The following is a 12363-nucleotide window of genomic DNA, read 5'->3' as shown; positions in this document are numbered from 1 at the left end:
TCTTTCTTTCTTTCTTTCTTTCTTTCTTTCTTTCTTTCTTTCTTTCTTTCTTTCTTTCTTTCTTTTCTTTCTTTCTTTTTCTTTCTTTCTCGTGAACCCTGTTCCCCTTTTCAAATAGATTATTTCACAACTTATGTTTTTAAGTTGCTTTTTAACTTTTATATTTTTCACATCTATGTTTTATAGATTTATGTCCCACACTAGTCCGTTTTTCACTCAATTTTATCTTGAGATATATATATAAAGTCCTGATTTCCTTGCAATTTGGGGATATAGTATATTCTAACACACAGCCAAAAATCAATCATGAACAGGCAGACCACCCTGTTTTGTCCACCCTGAGAGATTATACTCTCTCTCATACACACACCCTTTTTTTTTTTTTTTTACTATTAGGGATCATCTTGGTTTTGGTGGCATATCTGTGGTAGCTTCTGGCCACTTTGACTTTTTTTAGGGTGCATTTTGCTTGGGTCATGGTTGATATTTTGGACACTTACTCAAACATACCTCAACAGAATGACTAGGAGGAGGAACTCTCAACAGAGAAAAGAACCTGAGACAATGTCCTCTGCCACAGAACCAATGGATATGGATATAAGCAAGATGTCAGTAATAGAATTCAGGAGAGCAATCATAAAGTCAATAGCTAGGCTTGAAAAAAGTTAGTCTTGAAAATAATGACAATATAGATTCTCTAAGGGCAGAAATGAGATCTAATCAGGCTGAAATTAAAAATGCTATGAATGAGATGCAGTCTAAACTGGATACTCTAGCAGCCAGGGTAATAATGAGGCAGAAGAACAAATTAGTGATCTAGAAGATAAGCTGATAGGAAGAAAGCCAAGGAAGAAAAGAATAGGCAGCTAGAAGCCCATGAGAACAGACTTAGAGAGATCAATGATGCCTTGAAATGTTCCAATGTTGGAATTATTGTGATCTCTGAGGGGGTGGAGAAGGAGAGAGAAGAAGGTATATTTGAGCAAATCATACCTGAGAATTTCCCTAATTTGGGGAAGGAAATAAGCATTCGTGTCCAAGAGGACCCCTCCCAAAATTAATAAAAATGGACTAACACCCCAGCATATAATAGGGAAATGTGCAAAACTTAGAGCCAAGGAAGCTATCCTGAGAGCAGCTATGGGGAAGAGATACTCATGGATGGTGGGAGGAACATCAGAATAACATCAGACCTAAGCACAGAAACCTGGAAGGCCAGAAAGCGCTGGTAAGGCATATTCAGTGTACTAAATGAGAAGAACATGCAGCCAAGAATACTTTCATCCAGCAAGGCTGTCATTCAGAATGGATGGAGAAATAAAGAGCTTCCAGGATGGGGAGAAATTGAAAAAATATGTGACCACCAAGCCAGCCCTGCAAGAAATATTTAGGGAGATTCTGAAAGCAAGAGAGACACCAAGAGTAACATAGAACAGAAACTTACAGAGACAATCCACAGAAACAGGGATTTTACAGGCAATTCAATAGCCTATACAATTCATATCTTTCAGTAGCTACTCTGAATGTAAATGGGCTGAATGCTTCTCTGAAAGGACACAGGGTTTCAGATTGGATGAAAAAACAGGACACTTCCATATGCTGTCTACAAGAAACTCATTTTGAAACTAAAGATATCAGAATGAAAGTGAGGACATGGAAAACCATTTACCACACCAACGGACCTCAAAAGGAAACTGGGATAGCAATCCTCTTATCAGACAAATTATATTTTAAACCAAAGACTGAGTAAGAGATGTAGAGGGACAGTATATCATACTTAAAGAGTCTATCCAACAAGAAAATCTAACAATTGCAAATATATATGCCTCCAACTTGGGAGCAACCAATTACATAAATCAACTAATAACCAAAATAAAGAAACATATCGATAATAATAGATTAATAGTAGACTTCAACACCCCACTCACAGCAATGGACAGATCATCTAAGCAGATAAACAAAGAAACAAGAGCTTTGAAGGACACATTGGACCAGATGGACTTTGTAGATATATACAGAACATTCCATCCTAAAACAACAGAATACTCATTCTTCTCGAGGCCACATGGAACATTCTCCAGAATGGATCACATACTGGGTCACAAATCAGGTCTCAACTGATACCAAAAGATTGAGATTATTCCCTAAATATTTTCAGATCACAATGCTTTGAAACTGGAACTCAAACACAAGGAAAAATTTGGAAGGAATGCAAACACTTGGAGGATAAAGAACATCCAGCTAAGAATGAATGGGTCAATGAGGAAATTAAAGAAGAACTTAACATTTCATGCAAACTGATGAAAATGAAAACACATCAGTTCCAAACCTATGGGATACTGCAAGGGCAGTCCTTAGATGGAAGTACATAGCCATCTAAGCTCTCAAAAAATTAGAAAATTCCCAAATGCACAAGCTAACCTTATACCTAAAGGACCTAGGGAAAGAATAGCAAATAAAGCCTAAACTAAGTAGGAGAAGAGAAATAATAAAGATTAGAGCAGAAATCAATGAAATAGAAACTAGAAGATTAGTAGAACAGATCAACAAAACTAGAAGCTGATTCTTTGAAAGAATTAATAAGATCAATAAACTTCTGGTCAAACTTATCCAAAAGAAAAGAGAAAGGACCCAAATTAATAAATCATGAATGAAAGGGCAGAAATCTCGACAAATACCAAGGAATTAGAGACAAGTATTAAAACTTACTACTAGCAGCTATATGCCGACAAACTAGGCAATCTGGAAGAAATAGATGCATTCCTGGAAACTTATAAACTACCAAAACTGAAATAGGAAGAAATAGACAATCTGAACAGACCAATAACCAACAATGAAATTGAAACCATAATCAAAAAGCCTCAAAACAAGAGTCCAGGGCCAAGTGGCTTCCCAGGGGAATTCTGCTAAACATTTAAAGAAGAAATCATACCTATTTACTGATGCTGTTTCAAAAATAGAAATGGAAGGAAAACTTCCAAACTCATTCTATTAGGCCAGAATTACCCTGATCCCAAAACCAAAGACCCCATCAAAAAGGAGAATTTCAGCCAATATCCCTGATGAGCATGGATGCCAAAATACTCAACAAGATCTTAGCCAATAGGATCCAACAGTACAATAAAAGTATTATTCACCACGACCTGGTGGGGTTTATTCCTGGGATGAAGGGGTGGCTCAATATTTGCAAATCAATCAGTGTAATAGTGCACATTAATAAAAAAAAAAGACAAGAATCATATGATTCTGTCAATCGATGCAGAGAAAGCTTTTGCCAAATACAGCATCCTTTCCTGATTAAAACTCTCCAAAGTACAAGGATAGAGGTAACACACCTCAACATCATAAAACCCACCTATGAAAGGCTCATAGAAAATATCATTCTCAATGGGGAAAACCTGAGAGCTTTTCCCTTAAGATCAGGAACACAACAGGGATGCCTACTATCACCACTGCTGTTCAACATAGTACTAGAAGTCCTAGCCTCAGCAATCAGACAACAAAGAAATAAAAGGCATTCAAATTGGCAAGGAAGAAGTCAAACTCTCTCTTTTCACAGATTACAAGATACTTCATGTGGAAAACCAAAAGACTCCACCCCCAAATTACTAGAACTCATATAGCAATTCAGCAATGTGGAAGGATACGAAACCAATGCACAGACATCAGTTACATTTCTATACACTAACAATGTGACTGAAGATAAGGAATTGTTTCCATTTACAATAGCACCCAAAACCATAAGATACCTAGGAATAAAACTGATGAAAGAGGAAAGGATCTATACTCTAGAAACTACAGAACACTTAATTAAGAAATTGAGGAAGACACAGAGAAATGCAAATTTTCCATTTCTTCCTGTTTCTGTTTTGGTGGTTAATATATTTCTAGGAATTTATCCATTTCTTCTAGGTTGTCCAATTTGTTGGCCTATTGTTTTGTTGGCATATAGTTTTTCATTATATTCTCTTATAATCATTTGTATTTTTATGTGTTTGTTGTTATTTCTCTTCTCTCATTTGTGATTTTATTTATGTGAATCACTTCTCTTTACTTTTTGAAATGTCTGACTAGGGACTTATTAATTGTATTAATTTTTCAAATTTTTCTATTATTTTATTTAGTTCCCATATCATTTATTTTCCCTCTAATCTTTATTATTTCCTTACTTCTGCTGGCTTTAGGCTTCATTCATTGTTTTTGTAGCTTCTTTAGTTGTATGTTTAGGTTATTTATTTGAGATTTTCCTTGCTTCTTGAGGCACACCTGTATTGCTATATACTTCCTTCTTAGGACAGTTTTTGCTGCATCCCAGAGGTTTTGTACCATTGTGTTTTCATTTACATGTGTTTCTATGTATTTTTAATTTCTTCTTTCATTTTCTGGTTGACCCTTTCATTGTTTAGAAGGATGTTGTTTAACCTCCATGTATTGGTGGTCTTTCCAAACTTTTTTCTTGTGGTTGCTTCAAATTTCACAATGTTGTGGTCAGAAAGGATGCATGGTATGATTTCAATCTTTTTTTGTATTTGTTGAGGCCTGATATGTGACATAGTATGTGATCTATTCCAGAGAATATCCCATGTGCACTTGAAAAGAATATGTATTCTGTGGCGTTACTATGGAATACTCTGAATATATCTGTTAAGTCATCCAGTGTGCCATTCAAAGCCATTGTTTCCTTGTTGATTTTCTGCTTATATGATCTTTCCATTGATGTAAGGGGGTATTACGGTCCCCTACCCTTACTGTATTATTGTCAGTGAGTTCCATTATGTTTGTTATTAATTGTTGTATATCTTTAGGTGTTCCCATGTTGGGGGCCTAAGTATTTACATTTGTTAGATCTTCTTGTTGGATAGTCCCCATTATTATGATACAGTGCCCCTCTTCACCACTTCTTACAGTCACTGGCTTAAAATCTATTTATCTGGTATTAAGTGTTGCTACTCCACCTTTCTTTTGATGTCTATTTGAATGATAAATATTTATCCATCCCCTCACTTTCAATCTGCCCATGTCTTTAGGTCTAAAATGAGTCTCTTGTAGGCAGCATAAAGATGGGTCTTGGTTCTTTTTTAATCCATTCTGAGGCCCTATCTTTTGATTGAATCATTAAGTGCATTTACATTCAGAGTAATTACTTAAGGATATGTATTTAGTGCCATTTTAGTACTTGGTTTTTCATTGTTTCTGGTGACTTTCTCTGTGCCTTCCGTGTCTTTGTCACTTTTAGTCTTTCCTTTCCACTCAAAGAGTTTCCTTTAGTATTTCTTGCAGGGCTGGCTTACTTTATCACTGTACTTTGCAAATTTAATTACAATATATCATAGTGTTCACCTGCTTTTGTTGATTTAGATGGGAGTTCTGTATGCCTCCTCAATTTGGATGCCTGTTTCCTTCCCCAGATTAGGGAATTTTTTTTCTTTAAATATTTTATTTATTTATTTCATACAGAGAGAGAGATTGAGCATGAGCGATTGTAGGGACAAAGAGAGAAGCAGGCTCCTGGCTGAGCTGCGAGCTCAATGTGGTGCTCGATCCCAGGACCCTAGGATCATGACCTGAGCCGAGGGTAGATGCTTAACTGACTGAGACACCCAGGCGCCACCTAAGGGAAGTTTTTAGATATGATTTCCTCAAATAAACCTTCTCCCACTTTTCACTCTCTTCTTCTGGGAGTACTATCATATGACTGTTATTGCGTTTGGTGGAATCACTGAGTTCCCTAAATCTATTCTGGTGTTCCATAGTTCTTTCTCTCTTTTTTTTCAGCTTCATTACTATTTTCCATTATTTTATCTTCTATATCACTCATTCCTTCCTCTGATTCGTCCATCCTTGTGTTCATTGCATCAAGTCTGTTTTCAATCTCAGTTATTGCATTTTTCACTTCTAGCTGATTGTTTTTTAATTCTTTTATCTTTGTGGTAAGGGCCTCCCTGAAATCTTTTATTCTTTTCTCAAGCCCAGATTGTATCCTTATGATTGTTGCTTTAAATACTCCATCAGACATGTTTCTTATATCTATTTCACTTAGATCTCTGGCTGTGACATTATCTTGTTTCATTTGGGATGCATTCCTACATCTTGACATTTTGCCTAAATCTCTGTCTTCTTTGTGTTAGAAAGGCTTATTATGTTTCTTATTTCTGAGAGTAATAGATTTATGAATAAGAGATCATATAGTGTCCAGGCCCAGCACTTCAAGTAGTGTCTAATGTGTGCAGTGTGTGCTCTGTTACTGTGTTTTAGCTGATCTATTCTTCAGGCCAGTTGTTTGCAGAGGGTCTCCTTTCCTGAAGCGGGCAGTATTTGGTCCTTGGGCAGAGTGTGGTGAATTTTAACTAGTTTTTTTCTTGTCTTCTTATTGAATGAGACCTGATGCTACTTCCACTAGAATTGAAGCCCCACAGAACTCTCTGGTCAGATGATGTAGTGTAGGCACATGTTTCTGCTGGTTTTCTGGGGAAGAGGTCTGCTGCACTGGGATTAAGGTACATTTGACCAAGAAGGGCAGTACTGGCAGAACACAAGGGGCAGAACTTGGTGGAAGCATGTTAGGCAGACTGTGTTGGTGCCATGTTGTTTACTGAAGGTAGATCTGTGTTAATGCTGAGGGGCAAAGAAGGAAAATGGTGCCAGCCAGCTCCATTGTCCCTAGAGAGGGGTAGCAGTGCTTGCTGCTCTCAAGGCAACCCTCACAGAAGAGCAAATTATCTCCCCCCTGTATATCCCAGGCATTTTTCAGAATGCCATTTTCACACCTATTCCCTCCAAGTTGTTTGCCTGCCTTCTCAGGAGTAGTACAGTGCCCTCCAGGCTGTATTCCATCACCCTGCTGATTTTTTAAAACTCCAGGCTTTCGGGAACATTGTGTGGGCAGGGGCCTACTTTGGTCTTCTGGGGGAGAGTCTTCCCACAGTGGGAATGGGGTGGATTTGACAAAGAAGGGCAGTGGTGCCAGTAGTATGGGTGTGGAATTGGGAGCAGGCATGTTAGGCAGCCAGCCTTGCACCCAGCTGCCCTTGGCGGGTGGCTCAGCACCTATGCTGATGGGTGGGGGAGGAAATAGCACCTGCTGGCACTTTTATCCTTAGAAATACAACTCTGTGAATGCTGCTTCTCAGGAACACTTTCCATGAAGAGCAAATAATTTCCCCCCCATGTGTCCCAGTCATCCCTCAGACCATGCCTTCTGCCCCAGATTGTTTGCCTGCCTTTTCTCCATGAGTAGGACAGCACCCTGAGGACTCTAATACAGCCAAACCCACCAATTATTAAAATTCCTGTCTTTAAGCCCTGCTGGTTTTGAAAACTCATGAAAATCAGCCCTCTCATTTTCCCAGCCAGTTGTTTAAGGAAGTGTTCTCCTTGTGCATTCCCCTGTATGCCCCTCTCTCTCTCTCATTTCTCCAAGACCAGGGCTCACTCCCCTCAAAAGCTCCCATGATCCATTTCTCCCCGAAACCACCGCTCCACAGTTCCTACCTTCCTCAATGTGGCCTCTTTTGTCCCTTTAGCTGTGGTGTTGGTTCTGCTAGTCCTCAGGTCAATTTGTTATGTATTCAAAATGATTTGATAGTTATCTACTTGTGTTGGAGGGATGAGATAAGTCTAGGGTCCTCCTACCATGCCACCATCTTATTTCTCCCATCTGTTGGGATTTTTTTTTATTGCTCACTCAATTTATTTACTAGTTATCAGTCTGTTAAAAATTTATTTTTCTTCCTGTTTCAGTTTTTGTGGTTTATGTTTCTAGGCTTTTATCCATTTCTTCTAGTTTGTCCAGTTTTTTGACATATACTGTTTCACGATATTTACTTATGTTTGTTTGAATTTCTGTGGTGTTGCTCATTATTTCTCCTTTCTCATTTGTGATTATATGTATGTGAGTCCTTTTCTTTTTTCCTTGCTATGTGTGGCTAGAAGTTTATTGGTTCTATTTGGTTTTTTCAAACAACCATCTCCTGATTTCAAAGATCTGATCAATTGCTTTTTTAAAATTTCTATATCATTTATTTCTGTTCTAATATTTATTATTTCCTTCTTTCTGATTGTTTTAAATTGCATTTGTTATTTTTCTAGCTCTTTAGGTGCAGGGATAGGTTGTTTATTTGAGATTTTTCTCACTTCTTAAGGTAGGCTATTATTGCTATAAAATTCCTTCATAGAACCACTTTTCCTTCATTCCAGAGGTTTTGGAACATTGTGTTTTCATTTTGAATTGATTCCTTATATTTTTATTATATCTTCTTTTATTTCCTGGTTTAATCCTTCACTGTTCAGTAGCATGTTATTTAAAGTATCATATTTTGGGTATTTGTAGTTTTGATACATATATTTTTTGGTGTTTCCAGTTTATTTCTTGTGGTTTACTTCCACTTTCATAGTATTGTATTCAGAAAATAGGCACCATATAATTTCGGTCTTCTTCAATTCATTGAGGTTGGTTTTGTGTGTTAATATGTGGTCTTTTCTGGAGAATATTTGGTATGCACTTGAAAAGAATGTGTATTCTGTTGTTTTAAGATGGAAGGTTCTGATTATATCTGTTAAATTCATCTGTTCTAGTGTGTCAGTCAAAGTCACTGTTTCCTTGTTGAATTCCTGTTTAAATGATCTGTCCATTGATGTAAGTGGGGCTATTAGTGTCCCCTACTTTTATTGTATTACTATTGATTAGCTCCTTTATGTATGTTATTGTTTTATGTCTTTAGGTGTTCCAATGTTCAGTGCATAATTATTTACAGTTGTTATGTCCTCTTGTTAGATTGACCCTATTAATATATAGTGTCCTTCTTTGTCTCTTGTTTCAGTCTGTGTTTTAAAGTTTAGCTTTCCAGCAAGATGACAGAGGAGTAGGAGACCTGGACTTCGTCTGGTCTCAGGAATTCAGCTGGATAGGGATCAAGCCATTCTGAACACCTACAAACTCAACAGGAGATCGAAGAAAAGAATAGCAACAACTCTCTGATCAGAAAAGCGACCACTTTCTGGAAGGTAGGACGTGTGCAGAAGTGAGTCCGAGGCGATATTCAGGAGGATAGATAGCAGGAGAGGGGCCCTCTGTCGGCCACTTCTGGCAAGTGATAGAGCAGCGGAGCACAAAATTGGAAATTTTAGAAGTCGGCTCCGCTGAGGGATGTCGCTCCAGTGACTAAGCGGGGGTGGAAACCTCGTGGGACTGTGTGGTCTCAGGACCCTCAGGGTCACAGAAAGACCAGGGCTGCCTGATTGTGGCAGAGCTCCCAGGTATCAGAGCAGGGAAGCCAGCTGCAGAGATGGAGCCAAGGTGTGGGCTCTCAGCTTGGGGTTCCATAAACTGTGATTGACGACACAGTTGGGCCACTGCTCCTCCAGCAGTGACCCAACAAGGGGCAGATCCGGGGAGACTCCCCTTCCTCCCCTGGGGGGAACACCGTGGGAGTGCACTGCAAGAATCTGCTGGGTTTGGAGACTCCACAATGAGTCAGGTGCCGGAGATAGAAACACTCGGTCACAGGCCAGGTGAGCACGGAGAGCGGCCAGAGACTGGGGAGATGGGAGTGACTAACTGCTTTTCTGTGGGGGCTCACTGAGGAGCGGGGCCCCAAGTTCTTGGCTCCACCGGGGCAGAGATTGAGAGGCCGCCATTTTCACTCTCGTTCTCCAAAGCTGTATGGAAAGCTTGCAGGGAACAAAAGCTCCCAAGAGCAAACCCAAGCAGATTCCTTAGACCAGACCAGCAAGGGCGGGGCAATTCGGGCTCTGGCAAAGACATTTGGGAACCACGGCAACAGGCCCCTCGCCCAGAAGATCAGCAAAACAGCCAGCCAAGACCAAGTTTACCGATCAATGAGAACTGCAGAACTCCAGCACTAGGGGAATACTGCACATAGAATTCATGACTTTTATACCAGGATTCTTTAGTCTTTCAAAGTTAATTTTTTAACTGTCCCTTTTTATTTTAATTTTTCTTTTTCCCTTTTTCAACAAACATCTTATCAATCCCTTTTTTAAAAAACATTTTTAATTTTCAATTTTAGAGTCATATTCTATCCCTTCATAGTAGTTACCCTTATTTTTTATATATATATATATATATATATATATATATATATATATATGTTGTTCTCTCTTTAAAATTTTGAGATACAGTTTCTTCTAACAGATCAAAATATACCCTAAATCTCTAGTGTATGGCTTTGTTCTAGTCGCCTGCCTAATCACATTCTCTCCCCCCATTTTTTTTAAATCCTCTTCTTTCTTGTTACAAACAACTTCTTATCTTATCAATTCTTTTTTTAAAAAATTTTATAATTTTCATCTTTACAGTCATACTCCATCCCTTCATTGTATCAACCCTTATTTTGGACATATATAAGTCTTCTTTCTTTGAAATTTTGGGAGGCACTTTCTTCTAACTGACCAAAATACTCCCAAAATCTAGTGTGTAGCACTGATCTATGCACCAGCCTGATCATATATGATCATAATCTGCTTTTTGTTTTGTTTTGTTTTCTTCTGCTTTTGTTTCTTTTTATCTTTATCTTTTTTCTTTTTTTTTTTTCCTCTTCCTTTCCCTTTCTTTTCCCCTGGTTTCAGGTCTTTTCTGATTTGTATAGAGTCTAATTTCTGGGGACCTTGTTACCCTGTTAGCATTTTGTTCTCTCATTCATCTGTTCTCCTCTGGAAAAGATGACAAGATAGAAAAAATCACCTCAACAAAAAGAACAAGAGGTAGTACCGTCTGCCAGGGACCTACTCAATATGGACATCAGTACGATGTCGGACCTAGAGTTCAGAATCATGATCTTAAAGATACTAGCTGGGCTTGAAAAAAGCATGGAAGTTATTAGAGAAACGCTTTCTGGAGAAACAAAAGAACTAAAATCTAACCAAGTCGAAATCAAAAAGGCTATTAATGAGGTGCAATTAAAAATGGGGGCTCTAACTCCTAGGATAAATGAGGCAGATGAGAGAATCAGCGATATAGAAGACCAAATTATGGAAAATAAAGAAGCTGAGGAAAAGAGAGATAAACAACTCCTGGATCACGAGGGCGGAATTCGAGAGATAAGCGATATCATAAGATGAAACAACATTAGAATAATTGGGATCCGAGAGGAAGAAGAAAGAGAGAGAGGGGCAGAAGGTATATTGGAGCAAATTATAACAAAGAACTTCCCTAATATGAGGAGGGAAACAGGCATCAAAATCCAGGAAGCAGAGAGAACCCCTCTCAAAATCAATAAAAATAGGTCAACACCCCGACATCTAATAGTAAAACTTACAATTCTCAGAGACAAAGAGAAAATCCTGAAAGCAGTTCAGGAGAAGAGATATGTAAACTACAATGGTAGAAACATTAGGTTGGCAACAGACCTATCCACAGAGACCTGGCAGGCCAGAAAGAACTGGCATGATATCTTCAGAGCACTAAACGAGAAAAACACACAGCCAAGAAGACTATATCCAGCTAGGCTATCACTGAAAATAGAAGGAGAGATAAAAAGGTTCCAGGACAAACAAAAACTAAAGGAATTTGCAAACACGAAACCAGCCCTACAAGAAATACTGGAAGGGGGCCTATAAGCAAAGAGAGAAACTAAAAGCAGCATAGACCAGAAAGGAACACAGAAAATATACAGTAACAGTCACCTTACAGGCAATACAATGGCACTAAATTCATATCTTTCAAGAGTTACCCTGAATGTAAATGGGCTAAATGCCCCAATCAAAAGACACAGGCTATCAGATTGGATTAAAAAACAAGACCCACTGATATGCTGTCTACAAGAGACTCATTTTATACTCAAAGACACCCCCGGATTGAAAGTGAGGGGGTGGGAAACCATTTACCATGCTAATGGACACCAAAAGAAAGCTGGGGTGGCAATCCTTATATCAGACAAACTAGATTTTAAAACAAAGATTGTAATAAAAGATAAGGAAGGACATTATATCTTACTTAAAGGGTCTATCCAACAAGAAAATCTAACACTTTTAAATATCTACGCCCCTAACATGGAAGCAGCCAATTATATAAGGCAATTAATAACAAAAGCAAAGAAACATGTTGACAATGATACAATAATTGTGGGGGACATTAACACCACCCTGACTGGAATGGACAGAACATCTAAGCAAACGATCAACAAGGAAATAAAGACTTTCAATGACACACTGGACCAAATGGACTTCACAGACATATTCAGAATATTCCATCCCAAAGCAACAGAATACACATTCTTCTCTAGTGCCCATGGAACATTCTCCAGAATAGATCACATCCTAGGTCACAAATCAGGTCTCAAACGGTACCAAAAGATTGGGATCTTTCCTTGCATATTTTCAGACCACAATGCTTTGAAACTAGAA

This window comes from Callorhinus ursinus, unplaced genomic scaffold, assembly GCF_003265705.2.
Source record: "Callorhinus ursinus isolate GAN/ISIS: 27379988/994484 unplaced genomic scaffold, GSC_fseal_2.0 scaffold40, whole genome shotgun sequence".
Classification (NCBI taxonomy): Eukaryota; Metazoa; Chordata; class Mammalia; order Carnivora; family Otariidae; genus Callorhinus; species Callorhinus ursinus.
Note: the sequence above shows the minus strand (reverse complement) of the source record.